Source organism: Solenopsis invicta, chromosome 3 (assembly GCF_016802725.1).
Source record: "Solenopsis invicta isolate M01_SB chromosome 3, UNIL_Sinv_3.0, whole genome shotgun sequence".
Lineage (NCBI taxonomy): Eukaryota > Metazoa > Arthropoda > Insecta > Hymenoptera > Formicidae > Solenopsis > Solenopsis invicta.
In genome coordinates, this window is record NC_052666.1 from 23,128,289 (window position 1) to 23,151,292 (window position 23,004).

At 32.2% G+C, this 23,004-nt stretch overlaps 1 protein-coding gene and 1 non-coding gene across 8 annotated transcripts in view; both read right to left on the reverse strand.

Annotated features, from left to right (window-relative positions):
• Positions 1 to 23,004, reverse strand: part of LOC105194268 (peroxidasin) — a 188,667-nt gene that overhangs the window by 18,870 nt on the left and 146,793 nt on the right. The gene's annotated exons all lie outside the window — the stretch shown is intronic.
• On the reverse strand, positions 21,070 to 21,208 carry LOC113004299. The gene has a single exon (XR_003268960.1). It is a non-coding gene; the product is annotated as a U4 spliceosomal RNA (small nuclear RNA).

Below are 23,004 nucleotides of genomic sequence, written 5' to 3' on the forward strand. Positions count from 1 at the left end.
AATGCAGTGAGCATAACTGTTAAGAAACGTTAAAAGCACTTGTTGCCACGTCGTTATCGTTACCATTGATATCCCGCTGTGTTTTCAGCTTTTTCAACGCCATCAACGTATAAGGGCACAGGAAGAGATTTTACTGAAGTACCTAAAACATTTTAGCCACACTGAGAGGAAAAAATTATTAAATTTTGACAAATATTGGTTCGAATACTTGCAATGAAATATTTATTAAATGTAAATAAATATTTATTTAGTACAAGAACCGCTAATTTAATTTAACTATCATTTTTTTATTAAGTAAATATTTATGTACATATGTACCTTAAGTAAATATTTTAGTACGAGTAATCAAATAAATATTTATTAAATTTTTTTCTCAGTGCAAACACAAATCAAAATAACTTTTTTTTTTATTAGACCATCAAAACAATTACATAGGACGGTCAATAAAACTTTTTGCAGCATTGCTCATCTTTGAATATAAATAATTGTTTTATTATTTTATGCAACAAAATTATTTTTAAATTTGTATCTAGCTAAATTTTTAGAAACTTCAGCAAAACCGTTTCTTCGTGCCCGTTACAACCTTGATAATATGTGCTCTATATGCGTGAAACATTAAACCCTAGAGTTATTGTAAGTGGTGATTCAAGTTTAGTACACTTTTTATTATTAAAATTTTGAAATTTTTATTTTTATAATAACATTTTATAAGATTTTGTTTACATTAAGATAATGTTAATTCGGTTTCTCACACCTTGCGTTCCATAAAGTAGAAAACAGTGTAAAAAAAGTTTATAATTCATAAACAAAGGTTTTTTAAATTCGAAGCAAAGTCGATGTAAGTCAAGTCGGATAAATATTATTTAAAATGAATTCGAAGAAAGACTAGGCCTATTTTTTAACCGCGACGATTCCAATGTGTTTTAATCAGAAATTGTGTTGAGAGCAAAAGAAAGAGAGATGTAAAACAAAAAAGAGAAAGAGTGAAGAAGAAAAAGGAGAATACATTTCGCCGAAATGCTGAGAGAAAAGAAGGCATGCCCGACAGTTAGTGAGTGGAATGTCCAGGACGATTCGTGCATTGCATGCGCAAGCGGTCGGTTTGCCCATCAGAAGGCCAATGCAGCCAACTCGCGAAACATTGATCCAGCCATTCTACCACGACCGAAATTTTCCAACGATTGGCATCCGGGGACAGATCACATGCCATTTGCCGTTGCACGATCACCCTCGCGCGCGCAGGGATAGACATCCGTCACGTCGTTTGCGTATCGCACGGCTATTGTATGCGGTTGCACGGGGTCGTAAACACTTGTTTTATTATATTTCATTTAACCGGAAATGTGTATTCGAATTTGTCTCCGATATTCGTTGACGTCGCCGTTCAATTCAACGTCGATCGAACGAAAACGTCAATGAATCGGTTTGCTCGCGGAGGGAAATTGGGACAGAAAGGGTTAAATCAGTGATGTGAGAGATTAAATATGTACCGCGCGAAAAAATCGACGACATGTCCCGGTGAATATTTCGAATTTTTAGGGGAGCCGCGTTCACATATTACTTGTTATGCGAAAAAACAGAATCGGACGGTATTACACGGTACCCGTGTCCGCATAGCTTCTCTACACGCGAAAGAATTTAATTTCGTGCATTGTTCTTAGCTCGCCTGTGATGCGCGGAATATCTGGGGATAGGAAATATCCGTGAATAGGAAATCCCTTTGAAGATATGTGCCTCAGATATTCAATATCACTGACGCTTAATAAACGAACCTCCGCTAAAATAAACGGACCGACGCTTTTCCTTCAACTGACACTCAGCATGTTTTAAATCTTACAGGACAAAATGAAAAAAATTATTAAATTATTCGTACGTTTCGCTATTGCTGGCGTATTTCATTTGAATTTCAAGAGGCAATATGCGATCTCCTCATTAAAGCAGTGAATTTGACTTGCGTGTGTATCTTCCTTTCACGAGACAGACAAGTCAACGCGAGCAAAGTGTCTTATTCGAGAGCAACGTAAAATACATTTTCAAGTTGGTGTAACATTTTGTATCCAATTTTTTGGTGCACACACTCGCGAAACAAGCGATCATCGCATACCGCATTTCCGGTGGAGAATCCATTTCGGTTTATACTGTCTTCCTCTCTTTCCCTTCGTCGGACACGGGGCTTTTTTCGGCCATACCGTGGAATTTAATTCGACCATAGAGCGCAAAATTTATTCTCAAATTCTTCTATACGCAACTCGCGGACTCCACCTCCTTCGCGTTCGACCTAGAAATTTTTTCCGCTTACAGATCCGCAGTGAATTTCACAGCGGCAGCCGAGTAGGTAGGAAAATTTAAGAGCTCCGAGTATATTTTGTTTCTCTCGCTGATTATTCTCTTGGCTTTTTCTTTTTTTCTTTTACAGCGCGTTGTGCGTGAGTGAAGCGATACGTGTGCGATGCTCGCGTTCGTACCGGTACGTGTATCTTTTAACGTCAGAACCAGTGGTAACGGCGTGGCTTTACGAAGATCGTAAAAGGGTTATGGCGTGAAATTTACCCACTAGAATGCGCAATAAGCCAGGAGAAAAAACAGCTTGGGAAATACACTTTTGCGAATCATCATGCAAGGGATAAATGCTATAGTCAAGCCGATTCGATTCGACAATTATTCAACGGATAATTTTCGTTTCTCGCTGATGATTATCTCGTCCGTAAGAGACTCCCACGGAAGACTTTTTACATTCAACAAGAGAATTTTATTGCTGCGAAATTATGGATCGTATTTATTCAATCGGAATAGAGGGATGAAAGGAGCAGTATCGCGCTTGATCTTTACGCGCGGAAAGCATCCTCAAACTGAATTCATTATATGGATGGAGCATTTCCTACCATTCTTCCTCTGTTCTTCATTTCTAGCAATAAGTACTTTCTTCTCCGTTGCCTTTTAGCGTAGAAAGGAGCTCACTCCTAGAACCAACAGACGCGAGCAATTTTATGAAAGTTCGAGCTCAAAAGATTTTCATCTTTGCACTTGTTTCATTCAGGAGATACACTGCTACATATATTTATCAGCGCCACTCCGAGATTAACTCTTATAAATACATTACACGGCATCGCTAATATTTCCACGGGCGCGGTCTTTCGGGCTGTACGCAAAAATTTTCACGCCAAGACGTATTTTTTTTCTTACTTTTGTAAAACTGACGTTGTAAAACTTAGCGTGTTATAAACTTTTAATAAGAAAATAACTTATTTAACAAACGTATTTTAAAATCATCTTTTAACACTTTTGCGTCGTTATGTGTCAAAAAATTGAAGAGATTGCTGCTACAATAGACTAATGGGTATTTTGTAAAAACAAAGAAAATTAAAATTTTAAAGATAAAGTAATTAACTGTATACAAAATTGCGGAAAAAATGTTTTCGTTATAAATAATTGCTTTCACTTGTACAAAAATTATGAAGAGAAATCAACACTTGAATAATAATAATAATAATAATAATTTTATGGTATATGTATAATAAAAAAAACATTATATAGGAAAAAGTCATGAAATATTTAACGTTAATCAATTAATTAAAGAGCTTGCTGTAACAATGGACTAACCCACATTTTGTAAAAGTGAAGAAAATAAACTCTAAAGTTAAAGTGATTAAACTCCAGTTTTTAAAGTGATTTACTTTAGAGTTTATTTACTCGGTTTTTACAAAATGTGGGTTGGCCTACTGTTTTGCAGCAAGCATCTTCAATTAATTGATTAAAATTAAACGTTTCGTGACGTTTCGAGTGCCAATTTTTCTTCATGACTTTTGCGGAAGCGCGAAAGCAACCGTTTATAGCCAACACATCTTTCTCACACTTCTCTTCGTAAGAATACGTCGCTCGACGGACTTTTTAATGGTCAGAAATATAAGCGCGCGGTCTGTAGATCTCGAGCAAGGAACCTCGTCGTAGCCCCTCGTTTCCTGACTTAAAGAGAGTTGCGAAGTTTCTTTGTTATTCCCTTCCTGCCGACCTCCGTCGGGATTTTGCCTGCGAATCGGCCGGACAGACATTGCAAACTTTTGTTGGAACTTTTCATCAGGCTAGCCGAATGTAAAGAGCTGTTTGGTATGAACAGTTTGCACAACGCCCGCAACGACCTTACATGGAGACGAGGAAAGGTTTAATAGCTTTACCAAATTTGCTTGGGCAAAACTTGCGTGCTTTGAGAGAGACCTTATTTTTTATTTAACATAGAAACCCAAATTTTAATAGTTCATATCTAAAAATAAATAAAATTTTTTTCTTAATTTAATAAAATATTCTTTATTGATATCATTGGCATTTTCATTGAACTATATGAAATAAAATTATCTGAGCGAGGTGATATTTTTCGCAATAATTTCTTTACAGTTTTCGAGATAAGGAGAAACAGCAGAGATGCCTATAAGCATAAAAAATTATTAAAATTGATTAACAATTTTTATTTTTGTAATATTACACTTCTTGATTCTTCCTAAAACAACTACGTTTTAAGTGTCTGGCAAAACACATGACGCGTAGTTTAGGGAATCTTGTAAATATTTGTAAATTCATCTAAAAAATTATATATAGAGCGCACAGATTTGCTTTGGACTGTGTATAGCCTTCTTGTTATTTAAATAAAATTATCAGTCTTTTTAAAACGTTAGACTTGGCGTCTTAATAACAATAATTTTGCGTATCAAACGCGTGTTTGCCCATGTAAAAATTCTAATTAGCCAGATAAAATCCTGTTAATTTTTGAGTCGTAAAACCGAACGTTGCGTAAAACTAAAGTTAAATGTCGAGAGCTTTTTTCATTATCTCCAAGATTTCGCATTCAACCGAGCCGTAAGTTTACGGTTCGTAAATTTAGACGCTCCCGCGATCTATGCCCTCTCACATGAGGTAAGAAGGAGAGGCAGCCTGTAAAAATCCCCTCCGCGCTCTTTCTCCGAGTTTAGCAGGTTTGTCGAGCAGGTTTTACGCGGCGTAAACCTAAATACGTGTACGGCGGAAAGAGCGGGGTAAGACTGCGGGGGTGCAAGGAATATCGTGCGACTACGCGGTCGCATGCACACCTAGAAACTAAACTCTGTCTCTCGTTGTCTCCGCAGGAATTCAGAGGATTATCCTGGATTTGCCGTGCGGCGCAAGGAGGCGCAATACCTTATCGCTCTCGTGACTTCTTTTTCCGATCGAGGCACGTAAAAAAGTCTGCGGCGAACGTATTATTGGAGGAACCAAACTTTTCGACATAACGCCGTAAAGATTCGGGTCACGAGTCATGATTTTCGAATCTCTTCTTGGAAAAAATCTTGAAAAAAATAAAAGAAAAAGAAGTAAGAAGAAGATTCTAGCTTTTCTTAAAAAATATAGTATAACATTTTTATTATACCATAATATATCATAATATTATACTGTAAAAATTATACCACGTTCTATTTATAATATAATTATTATTAAAAAAAAGACGCTAATACTATTTCGTACAATATCTTTGTTAATATAATCAATATTTCAAATTAAAAATTCAACATTCGTCACTGTGTTATTCAATCGATTCTAGACTCAATGTTATGAAATATTTAATACTTTGGATATTATTTATAAAAATATGATAACATTACATAATGGATCAAAGAGAAACATGAATAGTAATATGGTTTCCCACAAACTTTTTAAATATACTTCAAATATGTTTTCTTTATAAAAATACAATATTTTGTTATAAAATTTATATTTATTCAAAATAAAGAGAAAATATCACAGAATACATGCAAATATATACATAATCCTTCCACGTATAAACTGCTATACTGAAAATCTATAATACATGAAATGTAAATTATAGATCAGCAATAAAACTACAATCAACTTATCAAATAAATACAATATGTAATTTCAGCATAGAAACCGGAGAGGTTTATTGAGCTGTCAGCACACTTTTTTTACGCCATTATTAAAATAAAAACAAGTAATATGAAATATTCATCTTTAAATTAACATTACTCAGATATAAATGTATATCAAAATTTTTAAGTTATATTAAACTCTTAAGAAACGTGTTAACTATAACATCTAATTAATAAAAGTTTTCAAAACTTAAATCCAACTTTTATATTAATAAAAAAATTAAATGAATGAAAATAAGGAGATATAAATAAGGAGATATAATATTGAATACGAGTCAAGTTACAAAAACGACAATAAACAACGATGACAGTAAATAAAGAGCAAACTTTATGTAAACTGATCAAAATACAATTAAACATACTTCATATTTGTACCGTACAATGCCACATAAAAAATAAAACAACATTATTTTACAGGGATAATGATAAACAAAAAATTAAATTTAAAAATATTAAATTATAATATAAAATAAACATTACCATCTAAAATGAATATTATTATTCACAACAAAAACAAAAATGTTTATACATTTATACTTGAGTTTACCTAAAATAACAGTTTATACAAAATAAAAACTACATTGCGTATGAAAAAATTTTTAATATAAAAAATTAATGTAATTATGAGATATAATTACATTATAATATATTTTCCATATATTCTCCACCCTTAAAGCATTTCATATTACCATCTTAATACGACAAATAAAATCTATGTCAATAAAGAAATTAAAAAACACAATAAAACAACATTACTCATATAACTTACTGAAAACCTCTGTGGAATATAAACATTAAAAAATTTTGTTTTGAGTTTGTGAGAAGACAATTAAGACAATGCAGTGATATCTTTAGAAGCAATAAAAATAAATAAGTACTTATATCGAAGAAAGCTATTATTGTACAAGATTCACTGTTTATTGCAACATGTTTTGCAACTGCAACAACTTTCAGTAATTGCCACCTAAATGCAGTGCTTTCTTTACAAAATAAGCTCTTATTCCATTTAGTAGTCTATTCTATAATATATTACCTGCTTTTATCTTATATGTACATATTTCCTCAGTATTTATTAATATATACTGTATAAGTTAAATTATATAATTCATGCGTTATGTAATATAGAAATTTATGTACGAAGAGATGATTAATAGACGACTAGTAAGAACAGACAATGATATATTTTCTTGTTAGAAAGACCACGACTCACATTGCTCGACGAAAGATTTTTTCGCTGTTAAATAGTAAGCTGAGTGAGAGTTGTTGCATAATTATATCCACGAATGGCGAGTAATTAGCTCTTGTAAAAAAAAAGGGACGAAGCGCCGCGATGGAAGTAGCGAAATGTGCTACTACAGGCAGAGAGGGAAGCGCGTTAAATTTAAGCTTACGAAGAATGCACTGCCGTATTAAACCGGCTACGTGCGATTATATCATTGGAGTCACTACAGCACATGTAAAAGAAATTGCGCAACGGCGGACCAGCATGAAAACTCATGGGAATAATTAATGAAAAATGGGAAGCGGTCGGTTGTCGGCTGAAAAAATATGAACGTCACAAGAACTAGCATAAAATTTTATAACGCCCTGTATCATCGATGCAGAGGCTAGTATGATCAATTTATTGCGATTACATATGGCGTGATAGCATATTACGCGCTATCTATAAAATGAAAGAATGGATAAATCGATATGGAGGCAGTTAGATCTGAGCTTAACGCAAATTTCGTTGACCTTATTTTCGACGTGCGTGCCTTCCCTGCAGAACATTACACGACGAACATTACACGACGACGGCGAGGTTCGGCACGCGAAGAAAAACCTCAGATGTCACAGACCTCGATAAAATATTAAGTAGCTCGCGGTGAAGTAAAATAGAATACAATATTATTTTGCGAAAGAAAAATTCATTATTTTACCTTGTTATACATAATTCAATTCTGTTTCCCTTTCGACGCACTAAGAAACTTGAGATGTAGAGAGAACTGTCTTTTGTTACGGTAGTTGATCCCAGGTTTCTCCCTCGTTGTTGAAGTAGCAGTTCCGGGCAATGACAACTCAATATATATATATATATATATATATATGTATGTATATGTATAGAAATACGACTTCCGAGAGGAAATAATCGTAGAACGCGTGGACAAACAGGTCAGTGGAGTCGAGCCTTTCATCGGGACGTAACGTGGAATCGAAAAGGCCAGAGAGACGAACGGAAAAGGGATCAAGTCTGGTCTCGTGTGTTACGGGAGGGTAGGCGATTCCGACGGGATGGCGTGGGTCAGGTGCGAGCCAATATGTGGCATCTGGCGTTACATGCTTCAAGCTTCGCATAACAAGCTCGGGGCTTGCTGCGCGCTGATGGGAAAAGTTGCAGGCTGCAAGCTCAGATATGTCGTCCTGGGCTGCGCGCATATCCTTCCTTCCTTCCTTCCTTCCTTCCTTCCTACCTTCCTACCTTCCAACCGACTCTACCTACCTACCTACCTACCTACCTATTTACCTGCTTGCCTTCCTCCTCTATCTCTTTCTGTCGGCATTCACTGACTACATAACGCCGACTTATAACATATCCTGCGACAACGTCGAAACGTACCCAAGCTAACCCACGCTTGTCGGCCCTCTACTTTTTCCATCTTCCTTCATCTTTGTGCTCGTCTCGCGCTACTCTCCTTTAGTCAACTCTCAGGGCAAAAAGGAATTTCCCAATATTATTATTATATAGCTTCAATAAAAAACGATTTACATTACACGGATTTACATAACACACACAGCAATTAGATGTTTTAGACAATCCTCGTTCCTCTTAAATAAATTACACGGTTGAATTATTATAAGTTATCATGTACTCGAGATTTAATTCAGGTATACAACTATACGTGAATTTTTACCTAAATATTAAATCGAGTTTAGTGCAATTTTTGTGTGTGTTATTAAAATTTTAATAGTTTAAAATAACATTTAAAAAGTTTCGTTTAAATTAAAGTAGTGTTAGCTCAGGTTTGTTTTAGTACCTTGCAACATCTAAAAAATGTAAAAAAAATTTTAGTTATGTTAATGTATAATTAAATTTTAATTAATTTGCAGGTAAACTTTCACTCAGATTTAATGTAAGAAAAGTATGAACAGTTTTTCAAGATTAATATGTCATATATATTATTATATAATAATTTGCATTGTTTAAGGCATTATTAAAAGTGTCTAACGCATATACTGAGAGAAAAAAATTGCAATAAACATTTGTTTGAATACTTGCAAAAAAATATTTATTAAATGTAAATAAATATTTGTTTAATACAAAAATCACTAATGTAATTTAATTATAATTTTTTTATTGAATAAATATGTACCGTAAATATTTTATTGCAAGTGTTCAAATAAATTTTCTCAGTATAACAAATTATATGTGCAACCGTTTTTGTAAATTTATCAGACTGTCGCGCACGTTACAAATATATTGTCAGTAGTTATCGATCTTTAACGCCTCTAAATCCCTCGAGGCAGTAACTTTCTTACAATCTCTGTACTGCCAATTTGAGCGAAAGAAATTGACGAAACGATTACGTCAGGGGAAATGTACAAGAACAGGAAATAATGAATGCACGAAAGTAATCGATTGTGTGACAAAAGTGACCTAAAATAAAATCACGAATGCTTCTATTTTACGACACGAATATTCGCATTTAATCGAAACGGAGCTCAACGTCAACCGGATCATATACTCCATTCTCAAATGAAACGTAATGCAAATAACCCGCTATTATCTCATAGCATTGGCCGAACTTTTACCGCGCGTGGTCCTGCGATTTAATGTGCGAAACTTTGGAATGAGAACAAATGCACCGAATATATGATTGCGACGTTTCGCGAATTACTCCCGCAGGACGTGGCTTTAAAAGGATGTGGTACCTGTTATGAAAAATTCATTTCTCGTAATACGAAATTTTTGCAACTGAAAAATAGTCGCCAAGTTAGATTACATTTAGGCTCATTCAGCTCAAAATTGTTAATTATAAATTAAAATATACAAACGACACAAGGAAACGATGGTAAATTTGCAGAGAATGGAAAGAATAGACGGTTTTTTTTTTTGCTTTATGCGTTTCAACATTTTTTTCCTTTGTAATTGTTGCGGCAAATAACAACGCTGAGACAAATTATTCTCTTTAACGAGCATTCTTAATGACAAGGAAAGATTGGCAATCAACATGAGTGACACTGAAATAATAACTCTCAACGTGAAAACCAAAAAGCGCGAAGCTTCCTTTAATATTAAGCCCCGTTATTCTCCTCGTTTTTATCGCCACGCTTTTCCCTACCAGCCCTTTGCAACTTCTGTCATCAGGAAGCAATTCAGTGCATTTCTGTATGCCAATCTCCTTGTCTGCTTATTCCTGTTTGCGCAATGCCAAAATGTAAGCACTAAAACTTTCTCATTCCGGCGACCTCTTCATAAAGTCTTAACTACGGAAGTAATCTCGTACCTGATTCCAGCATTTATATTTTACAACTGCATTCGACGTTTCAATCTAAAATTACTTTTCAAATTAAAGTGCCATGAAAAGAGTCAATGCTCTTGATAGCATTTCTATCTTTAAATAGATCTATCACATTTTAATGATTAATCTAAATGCCGATATCCTTTGCAATAAAAATTTTTATACAATGGACAAAATAATGAGCGACAAATAGCGCTTTATCTGTTTCAGCAAATGAATTGAAGAACAAAGCTGGAAATTAGAGAGAGATAATATTTCGATATATTATGCGGAAATTACTCATAGAAATGTGTTTATGATAATTATAGTTCTGAAAAACGCAGCCATAATATGCGCCATTATAAAATGTTTCACAAATAAATGTAATGTTATATAGAATAAACGTGAACGATCGATTACATTGCACATATACAAATCCAGAAAGTTAATGAGCAGGTGCGACGGCCATTTATATTCGCTGATGCTCTACCAATATTTGCACTCATAGGAAGCAATATTTCTCCGACAAAGGAATGCATGTGACTGATTGAAATACTGCCGACGTGTAAACGCGAGCAGTGTGCACACATACATTTTTCAATCAACTTTGACGCGTAAATGGCGCGGTCACTTCTCCATATTGAATATCTTCTAATGCCATTTTCATTTACGAATTGTGAGGAAATAACGCCAACGAGCCTTAAGAGGATCCTAAAACGAATCACCGACATCTTTTTTATTAAAAAATAATTTTAATATGAAATATTGATCTTTTTCATAGTTAGAAAATTTAATAGTATTATAAAATGCACTAAACAAACTTTACAGCAAATTTTGTAAGAATAACTTATATACCTTTGTCACAAGCTTTTGTTGCACTAAACAGACGCATCACGTGCTGCTGGTTCTAATTCATCAATCCTTCTATACTTATTTCTAATGAGTTTCATCGAATTTTGTCACGCCAAACGCTCTAGAGAACGCAGATCGACGCGATCACAAGAGGCTGTCGAATGTCGATAAAAGGGAGGATGGAAATCCTCTTAATTATCCCTCGAGAAACGTCGGACAATTCGCGAATCGCGAAAAGTTAAGCGTCAGACGCACACTCGGGCAGCATCAAATCACGAAATATTCGGCACGAAGCTACGCGATCTCGTCCTCATCAAATCGCAAAACGCGAAGGGACGAGTCACAAACACTACCGAACGATCCGTCATTCTTGCGAGGGTCGTCTAACTCGACCTAGCGGATCTAGAACAGCAGCGAGTTTTGAACAAGAGCCATTCACGCTAAATATTTTAGAAAGACGACGAGCAGCCTTTACTTACTTCCTATCTTTTAAGCATGTACTCCAAGCGTAAAGCGCGTTTTTAAGTAAATTTAAAAGTGCCTTATTTATTTGCGAGGTCTTATTCAGGTCTTATATCTAGTAAAGAAATAATGAAAGAGATTAATGAGCTGATAAGTTAAGATATATAGATAAATGTGATTACCCATATAGCATCGATTGTTGCAGAGAGCTCTCAGACAGATTTTAACTTTTTACGTTTCATGTGCAACACTTCTGAAAGAATTCTGCAAAATGTCACACGAAAAGTTGCCACAGAAATGTTTCTAAAATCTTGCGATATAAAATATTGTAATTGAAACGTTTCTAAAATCTGTCACACGCAGTAAATTTTCATATTTGACTTTCTAAAATTGAGAAAATTTTCTGCGTGGGGTATGTTAACGTGTATAACAAGAATATTACGCAAATAAAATATTATTGTTCTGTATTATTATGCATTCTTTTTATTTAAATATAATTATATGAATATTTCTTATTATTTATATGTATCAGAAATCATATTTATTATATTAAGCAGATTTCAAATATTAAATAAAAACGTAGAATAAAAACTTTAATTATAACTGTTTAATGCTTATAATCCTCTGACAATAAATGTAAATATTGTTTCTAAAGTACTTTAAATTTAAAGTTTTTTTTTCAGCATTATCACTGAAAGATTTCAAGTGTAAGAATCGCAATTATTTTGCTATTCAAGAGACATCTCTGAAACTTATATTTCGCGAAGACATATTTCGAAACATTTCTGGAATGTTTCACTTTTTCAACTAAAGTATTTGAAACATCTTTGAAAAATTTCGCTGCTGTATAGGTAAACAATAATGTAAACCAAATCCCCTTCTTAGCAGAAAGCTGAGAAAGAAAGAAATATTTTATTATTACTATTTTACAGTATCGTTTTATTTTTCAAAAAACTGTCGCGAAACTGCTGGATAATGAGCGTGCTTATATTTTACTGACTGTATAGTGAATCTTGTTCATTCACAAAATTTGAATTAACGCTCAATGCACCACGTAGCGACGGGTGTGCCAGCGCAGGGGAGAGATCGTGTCACGCTGTGGCACACGGCAGTCGCCGACAGGAAGCTCGAATTAAGGGGAACTGTTCGAAGTCGCGGCATCTGTTGTAACTGTTATCCCGGCATGCCAATTTGACAGGCGCCGCAATTGCGACGCTCCAGAAATGTCGGGGGAAAAAGGCTACGGTCGATTTTTCAGTCTGACAGTTCCAGGAGGGCGGCGGCGCGGCGGCGGCGACGGCGGCGTCGCGTCGCTCCCCGGCTGTCCGCCGCGCCGCGGCGCATCGCAATAAAGGTGGGGATCGCAAGAACGTTACGCTCAGGCCGCCCCCTCGAACCCCGTTTCTTTTTGAATGCTCGAGGTAAACAGCATCAAGCATGATTAAGTAATCCGCTCTCGTCGCCCCGCGCGCGCGCCGCCGCCGTCACGCTGTCCCATCGGAAGGACCTTCCTGCGCAAAATTGCGCCGGCCACTCATAATGCGAGCGAGATGAGATATCGTGCCGTATCCAACTAAACTGAGAATATTCCGCCCTGCTGAGAAAATTATTACCGCGAAAGGATTTTCAGCGCGCGGCTCTTCGCATGGAGATCACACCGCGGCAAATCACGTTCGAGTGAATATTTCATGACCGTATACGTCTCGATGGATAATTCATTATTCCGCTTTACGCCGGCCGCGGAAATTTTCTCGCCGCGAGCGGCGTATCGCGCTTGCTTCATTGCAAAATCTATTGTTACCTTTCCTTGCGCGCGATTCCCATAAAATGAGCCTCGATGCTTAGCAAGAATATAATTTATAAAGATTTAATAAGATTACGTAACGCAATAAGCCGTAATAGCCCGTAAGAAAAGCACCAAGTCACGACTCGTTCGTGCCGCAATTCCCGCGACACGCGACAACAATTGCAAGGCAAAAAAAGAGCTTGCGAGACATCCGTCACTCTGTCAGTGCTTACAATATACCTGCAGCACGCAACAACTCACTCGTTTACTCCCTTATTAAGGAGCAAAAAAAAGTGTATCAGGCTATTACTTAACTGAAGATCATACATCTTTCTCAATGTCATTCAGCGTATTTCCCAAACGTATCATTAACCCTTAAACTGTAATGTCGCTCTTGCAGACCGCTATTGAAACTTTACTTGTCAATAACTTCCTTGACATCCACAAAAGGTGTTCTAAACTCAAAGTACCTTCGTGTGTCGCCTTCTGTCTACACTGAACGTTGCAGTGGTTTCATTATCATTCGCTTGAAACGTATAATGTGAAACGATTGAACCACAAACCGTTTACTTTTTTGCAGCATTAGACAATATGTAATATATAAATGTATATGAAAATTATATAATAATTTCATGTAAACGTTATACATATATAATTATATCTAATTATATATGATTATATAATTATATATTTTTTAATATACATGGACATATTTGATATATAATTACATATAAAAAATGTTTTTTCCCGGAGTATGTATTTCTTCATCTATGTCTTATTTACACATTTTAACTCTTATTTATCTAATCTAGTGTGCAGTTATATTTTAATGTTAAAACAATTCTTATGGTTTAATTTTCTTAGAATTTTTTAAGATTTAAAAAATGTTTTGAATAGGAGTAAGGATTTTTTTGAAAATGAGTCTTTTTCGAAATTTGGCCCTAAATGGTAACTCCCGCGACCGGACAACGTATCAATCTTCAAATCGTAACCTTCGTATCAAAAAATTTCATTTTTTATGCTCTTTCAAATGATATATTACAATATGGACGGTATTTGAAATATTTGTGTTAAGATTCCGTGAGAGCACCCCTTAAGGAGAATCTCTACAACCCCGTCAAAAACAAGCCCTTTGAAATCATCAAACATGTATTTCGCGATTTTTCATAATTCTTAACTATTTCCGAAATATAGCAGGTATAGTTCTACAGACTTTAGAGATATCTTGTGATATGATATTTTTTTTGCTTAGCCTTACATTAAGACATTTTTCTCCGCCTCCATTATTTACAAGTATTCAGTATAATTGAAAATATACATTTTTCATTATAAAGAACTTATAAAATTAGCGGAAACATGATAGCAATCTGTTATTTACCGACACTGTGAATTTTTTTTACAGTTTAGCGTTGAAACCTCTTTGTGAACTGAAGATCTGCGCAGAGCTTGTCGTAACAGCATCACGACGCAAATAATTGCAAGCGAATAATTATTCGTGGGAAAAGTTTCGCTGAGCGTTTCGGCGTTTCTCGGGTAGAAGAAGCCTCCATTACGCGCTAAATCTCTTGTATGCTTCAGCACACCCGAGATGTATCACTTGTCTTTAGTTAAAGGCCCCCGTTGTCGCCTCGACGGGCCATTAGACCGACGACGTAAACGCGTCGCGATTTCCTTGCATTATTAGCGACCTAGCGCTCGGCTCGGCGCGATTCACTCGAATGAATAATCCCGGAGCATCATCGTTCTCCATTTCGAACATAACGCGTTCTTTGTAGCGTTCTCGCACTCTGATGTGAATGAAGAAGAAAAAAAGAAAAAAAAAACGTTGCAAAATAATGAATCTCATCGCCGTTTCCACTTCCGTCCCGCCTTTTTATTCTGCCGTCGCGACGCGACGTCTTATTGCCCGTGTCTCGCTTTTTCGTATCTACCGATTACGCTTCATTGGCGCGTGCTCTTTGCGCGCGACTCCTTAATTTCCTGTCTCTTGATTTTTATGAATCGGCACTTAGCGCCGTTGTTTCCCCGGCATCAAAGCCATCATCCGCGCGACAGCTTATTAGCCGCAAAACCACTTTTTTTGCCGCAGGATTCTTTCCGTCACGTTTTATCTGCGGATAATCCTTTCTCCAGTTAAAGTAATTTCCGTCAGCGCGTCTTTTTTTTCTACGTTTTTACGTTCTGTTTTCTTACGAATCGAAAGTTTTGTTTGCGAATCACATTCATTTACATGTCACAAACAATAATTTCTTGTCGAAGCTAGTTATACACTAGTGGTTCTTTGTGAAACACTATACCGACGCATCGAACAAACCCCGGAATGTTCACAGCGGTAAATTAGCACCCGCATCAAGGGAGGTCAGCTTGTAAAGAAGAGGCTCTCATTGTTCCTCCGCGTTGCACCTTGTGCAAATAGTTCGGCAAACCGCCATCCATTAAATTAAACGCTATTTTCAACGCAAATTGTAGTTATTAAATCATATATAAACAAAAATTAAACTTTCTATTATTATCAAAATTCACATACTTTTAAATAAATAACTGTAAAAAAATTATTGATTTGCAATTATATAGAAAAATAAACAATTGTTTTAAAATCATACATCGAATTAATATAAATAATTATATAATAAAATATTAGTATATAATTTCTAAATAATTATTTATTTGTCTGTTTAAACACAAATCAGTACTTTTTTTAGTTTAGTTTGAAAGTGTATACAAGTAATTTTAATAATAATAATAATTAATAATTTAATGAAGAGTGGAGTAAATTGGATCTATTTGCGGATTTTGTTCTCTATAAGGCGCAAATGAAAACTGATCGTTAAACTGAAGAAACTGTTGGCAAGTTAATTAAATTTCCTTTATTTGTGCTGAAGATCATTTTAACGTATCATCTCTCACCTACGTTAAATATAACGGAATGTAGAAATTTTCAAGATTTTAATGTATTTTTTTTAGTATTAAATAAAAGCAAGTCTTTAACAATCGAAAATACAAATTATTTAAAAAGTGTGATAAAAAATCAAATAATTTTATTCAAATAAAATTAATAAATTTAATTTATTTCGAGTCTGATAATTCATAATAGTTATTAAAATATTTCTAGGACCAGATTTGGTTGGCTGATCGCCAGTGTTACGACTAGATTGCGGTTCCGATGTAATATAATCAAAGTCTTGTTTTGTTAAAAAGAAAAGGCACATCCACTCATATTGGTCTAAAAATTTTCTAGTATATCACCAATCAGATTTGAATTTATTATCGCAAGTGACATAATTTTATGCGTATCAATTATTAATTTTACTATATTAGGTATCGGTCTTACATTAATAACATTTATTGTAATCAAATTTATAATGGTAGAAGTCAGGCAATATATTTAATAGATTTTATAAAAATATAAATTTAATCTTTGTTAAATATAGATTTAATAATTGCAAATATATATATATATATATATATATATATATATATGTACAATAAATTTAAAATATTTTACAATAAATCCTTTTTTTACAAAATTATAAAAATTTATTTAAAAATTTTGTGATTACGTTATTATCAATTACCTAATAAACATTATTTGTATATGATTTTTTTAAGTATTATTACATTATTTTTTAAATATTATTAACACGGATAAAACAGGAGAAATGTAATCTGTTAAATTTTTTTTTACATTATTCATTTGCCATTTAGTTTTTTGTCATATTTTTGTAACTGTTAATATTAAATAAAAATGTAAAAAAAAAGTAATGTAATTTGCAATAACTTTATGTAGCTGATATTAATCTAAAAATGCAATTTTATTCTGAATTCTTATATTTTTAAAAGTAGATTTATTGTAGAACATTTTACATTTATTTATGTACAGTCACAAAACTAATTGGCCGAACACAAGTTATTTAGAGTTTATGTTATGCTACAAATTTACCAAATATTATAATTTTCCAGAAAAATCTCGACTTACTCGACTATAAGTAAACAGCGATGCAAAGGAATATTTTTGATAAAAATGCGTCACTGGCACGGGTTTCTCTTAAAATGTTATGATATTTAAGAAATTTATAATATAAACTCTCAATTTTTTGTGTGCGAATAGTTTCGTAATTGTATGTACATGTTACAATTATTTTAAAAATTAAATTAATATTTTTATTAAAATTATCATGTTTTCTAAATCGGACTGGTTAAATAATATCTAATTAATGCTTATTTATTATTTATTATTTATTTATACACATTGAAAAATTTGTGTAAAATTTATATTTTATGTTCCAAACGGTTTACTTAAATTTTTATGTTACTTTAACAGAAGATAAATATGTTTAAAAGTAACACAAATATTATGTGCAAAATTAACACCCAAAGAGTCACTCTGTGATATATAGTAGTTTGAAAATAAATTGTGAAAACATATTTTCTCAGTAAAATAAACATTTATAATACGTTAGCACGTACATTTTATTCATGTACAGAAAAAACGTTTTAAAACTACATTAGTTTTATGTCATTTATCTCTTTATCCATAAATTGTATTATTTTTATATTACGAAATGTAGAATATTAATTTAACACAAAATATTTAAATGACACAATCATATTATGTTAAATTAACATTCGAGTAAAAATTTAACATAAAATTTTAATAAGGACCGTTTTTATATAAATGTAAAATATTTTTTACTGTGTGCACTCAAAATAATATAAATCGTTTAAGAATGTTTCATAAATAAGTAGATCCTTAAAAGCATATTCTACTCGCTATAAGAATAAAAATAAAAACGTGTAAACTGCTTCGTTCGGAAATGTTTCCTTTTTATAAAATTTATATTTACAACAAACTTCAAGAATATTTCATTACAAAAATTGTCTTGCATCATCAAAAATCATCAGTGTCTCGCATCAATGTCTTATGGATTATTGAAGACGTTTAAGATACTTCTAGAATATTTCATATTTTTTCACACAAAGTCAAAATATCTTAAGTATTTTGACAATTCTTCCTTGTACAGATCATTTTAATAATCCACAAAATAATTAATTAAAAACAATAAATTCGTATAAATATATAAAAAGTCACATAAGATATACAAAATGTACAAATAAATTGATACATCAATATAAAGAAAGTTAAAGATTTAATGAGACAAATTCGAAAGTTAATGGTTCAAAAAAATTGCTTTACGTTACGTGAAACATATAAAATCGCAAAGTGAAAAATTATTCGTAATATGTGCCTTTTATTTACATATGCCAGTATTCAGGTCAAAATTGTTTTTATTGCTACTATTCCAAATAATATGGCCAGCTTTCATCGATTAGGGACGAAAGAATTTATTATAGAATTCAGATGTTTGTTGATCGCTGTTATTAGATCTACGTGTAAACACTGAGTAATTAAAAAAAATCGGAAAAATGCCAATAATATTTTTAAAATAAAATATATATTGATATATAATATAACGGAATATATTTTATTATTAAATCACCACACTTACTGTTCATCCACTATGTTACCATTTAAGTCTAAAAGTAATCATTGCCGCTATTTTAAACAATGGTCCTAACAATCTGCAAGTTTATACATATATATCTGCAAAGAAGTTTTTGCTAGTTGCTGTGTCGGAATCGTTTTTCTACGGATCTCTTGATAAAAGGTGAAATGAGTCTCTTTTAAAATCATTTTCAATGGCACAAAGATGTGGTAATCGCAAATCCAGAGTGTAAAGTGGATGGTTAAAAACCTTCCAGCGAAAATGTTGCAGGATGTTCGTCATCGCATGCACCTCGTGAGCTTCTGTGTCAAGCATCAAAGCAAGCGTATAGATGATTTAATATTCAATAAAATACATTCAGCCACATATATATCAGTATGATTCATTTGAAAAATTTTTATAAATAGAATTACAAGATCATGTTACAATTATGTATATTATTTGATCATTGAACCAAAATTAAAACTAATTATACATTTCTTAAGAAGCAATACCCAAATACACAACTTTAATTGCTATTTAGATTTCATAATACTTGCGCAGTTATTTGTATGTGAGAACACCAATCAATAACCGCATATGTAGATCATATATAGATCATATATATAACATTGTATTAAAATTAAAATTATTAAAATTAATTTTATAAATTTGTTTTAATATTATTATTTAATTCGAATAATTATAACATTTATAGAATATATGTTAAACATGTAAATATCAAAATATGATCTCTATTTATTTTACATATTTTTATAGATTAAATGTATAATTTCTTTGTCAAATATTACAAGTTAAATGTCCATAATAAAATATATTAATAATTTAGGAAAAACAAAACAATAATATTATAACAATTATTTTTGCTGATTTAATAAATTATTTTAGTTCTAAATTGTATTATTATTAGTCTGTTCAAAAACGGGTTTGACTTTCTTGACTTTTAGGAGCTTCCCAAAATGAAGTATCATGATGAAATATTGTACCCGTGTAATTAACTGCAGCTACGGATTGTTACATTATTCTGTTCACGTTATTATCTTTCTTGCAAATTTGAAAAATATATACGTTATGTAAAAATTTATATGTTAAACATAAAACTTAAATTTCTTCAATTTCTATATTTTTAAATATTCAAATTTTTTATGTTAATTGCAGGAGAGATCAGGACATGTATAAATGGAATGCAATGCCAACTTGTCGCTTGTTGGCACAAGAGGCAAGTTGGCATTGCATTCCATTTATGTATTTATGGTAAAAAAATAATAAAAAAGTTGTTGCAAAATATTTATTTTATAACATAAGTACTGTTCTCAAAAATTTATATAAATTAAACAAAAATTGCAAAAAAATCTTTTTCAAAAAAGGCAAGTAAATTTTCAAGCGTTTCAAAATTTCGAACTAATATTGTTCAGCTTAAAAAAGTAAATCAAAGTAACATATTACTAAAAATTAAATGAAAAGGTTCTGATGTAATATATGTTATTTTAAATATCGATTTATTATTATTCAAAATAACATGTTTTTATAATAAAATGATTGAAATTAAACGTATGTAGAGATAAGATATGTTGACTCGTATTTAAAGCAAATTTAGCTTACGTGTGAGTGAAAACTGTGTGAACAACTTAACTCTGGTTTTATATTTGATATTTCTATATTGAAGCATGCTACATTTAAAATAGTTCACATTTATTTTTCTATAACAGCATTTTGCTGTTCAGTCAACACAAAATAACTTTAAAAGACTTAATCTTTACAAAGAAATACACATTTGCGATCTGTTTTTTTATTTCTACTACGTTTTCATTAATTTAATGGAATTTAAAAATATTGTATAACATCCACGTAATATATGCTAATTTACCTTGCTATCTGTACAAATTAATTACAATGCAGTATGTTCATATTTTACTTATTACAAGAAAAAGAAAATATATAGAATCGTTCCCAACATGAAAATGTAAAGAAAGATTCTCTCTGTCATATTAGTACTTATATCAATCATAATAACAGTTGTTTAAAGTATCAAATGTGCCAACAAGTTCTAATTTAACCTATATAGTAAGGATGCGCAATTCCGATCTGATTTTTTTAGAAAATTGATTTTACGTTTAAAAAAAGAATAATTTTTTAATTCAATTAGTTTTCAATTAGCAATAATCGCACCTCAGTAGAACTTCATTGGTTACAATATCGCCACTGCGCAAAGCTAATTTTTTAATTAATATAATAATTAAAGATTTTTTTTATTTTAATACAAATCGATTATTTTAATAAAAAATTGAACTTCGATTTTTTAAATAAAGATTGCGTTCAGAAGACGCAATAATTAAAGTTCCGAAAAGGTCCCCATTTTTCAATAGCACACATCCGTTCGATTGATGCTTAAAAATTTCCTAAATAGGCTGTTGAAACCATGTAACCCCTTTTGAGCTTTATTATTCGCTAATGCGAATCACATGTCTGATAGCGTGATACATCTATGCCATCAAAAAGATTGTTTTCTAAAACAGAAAATTGTAAATAAAAATTGAAATAGAATATCGTCAAAACATTTACGAAATTTGTTTTTAAAGTTATTGTTATTGAACGAATGAAAAGTAAATGTTTAATATTTATATTTCATTTTAAACCCTTTTATTTTTTCTTATTTTAAGTGTTATATAATAAATGTAATATGTTGAATTACGTATAACTATAAATACAAAGTAACTATATAAAAAACTATATAAAAAAATAATATTTAAAAAAACCATTAATATGATATTTGTACATATTTCTAGCAGAATAAAATATACAAAATAAAATATTTAACAAAGATGACTTAAGTCGGGTTGCACCAACGTTATTTTAGCTGTAAGCGAGACTTAATGACTTAAAAACATGTGACAGATACATATCTGTCTTTTTTCTTTTTCAAATAAATAAAGACAGACACATATTTAAGTTTCGCTTAAAGCCAAAATAACGATGGTTAATCGGGCTATAAGCATACAAAACCATACCGATAAAGAAGTTTTTTAATTAAATTAATTTTTGATAGATCGATCTTTTTAACCACATTTTTAAGCAAATCGACTCTAATCAACCCGATTCAGAAATCGATTTTATGATACAAATCGCACATCTCTGCTATATAGTACATTAATAATTCAAAAAAAATAAAACACTAATATTTTTAGCATTTACCTTTGTTGACTTTCTTAATTTCTAGCTTGTTGATATGTATTATTACAATGAGAACTTGTATTCGCATTATTTCCTCCAATTATATAACAGTTAATAAACTTAAATTTTTATTTATATTATGACATTTACCCAAGTGAGATCTTAAGTTATATTATATATTTTGTGTAATGAATTAAGGCTAGTCAGATAAGAATTAGTTAATACGTTTCGATAGTCGGGAATGTACAATTGCTTCTTGTCCCGCAACTATAACTTCCGGATGTCGCCGTAACAGATGTTCCTAAATTTGATTTCATAAATGTTCTATACTGTAAACGTTCACAATGTTTGCATTTTGCACGAAAATTCTCTTCCTTTCAAAGATGTTGCCATAAAGGATGAGTGTCGTCGTCCCATCTTAAGTGCTCTTTTTCGTTAAGTGTATTGTACATACAGACTAAATGTACTTTTAAATATTATGTTATACTACGCTGTCAATTTAAAAAAATTTTTTATAACTATTGCACTGTGCATCATTATCACTTACTTCACGAAAATACTCCCCCACCCATCTTCGTTTACCTCTTTGAATTATCGTTATATTCGTTGCACGGTGTCACGAAACATTTAAGTACGATTTATCAAAACCGACTATGCTAAGAAAAATATTCAAAGAAATTATATAGGGAAGGTTGAATATGTGACTAATATACACATAAATATTGGATTGTTACATAAGTTCGGTCCTTCCACCTTTCTTTCAATAAAATATACATTAGAAATGTATGTTTCATTGAAAATAAAGTGGAAGGATCGAATAAACTTATATAACAATCCAA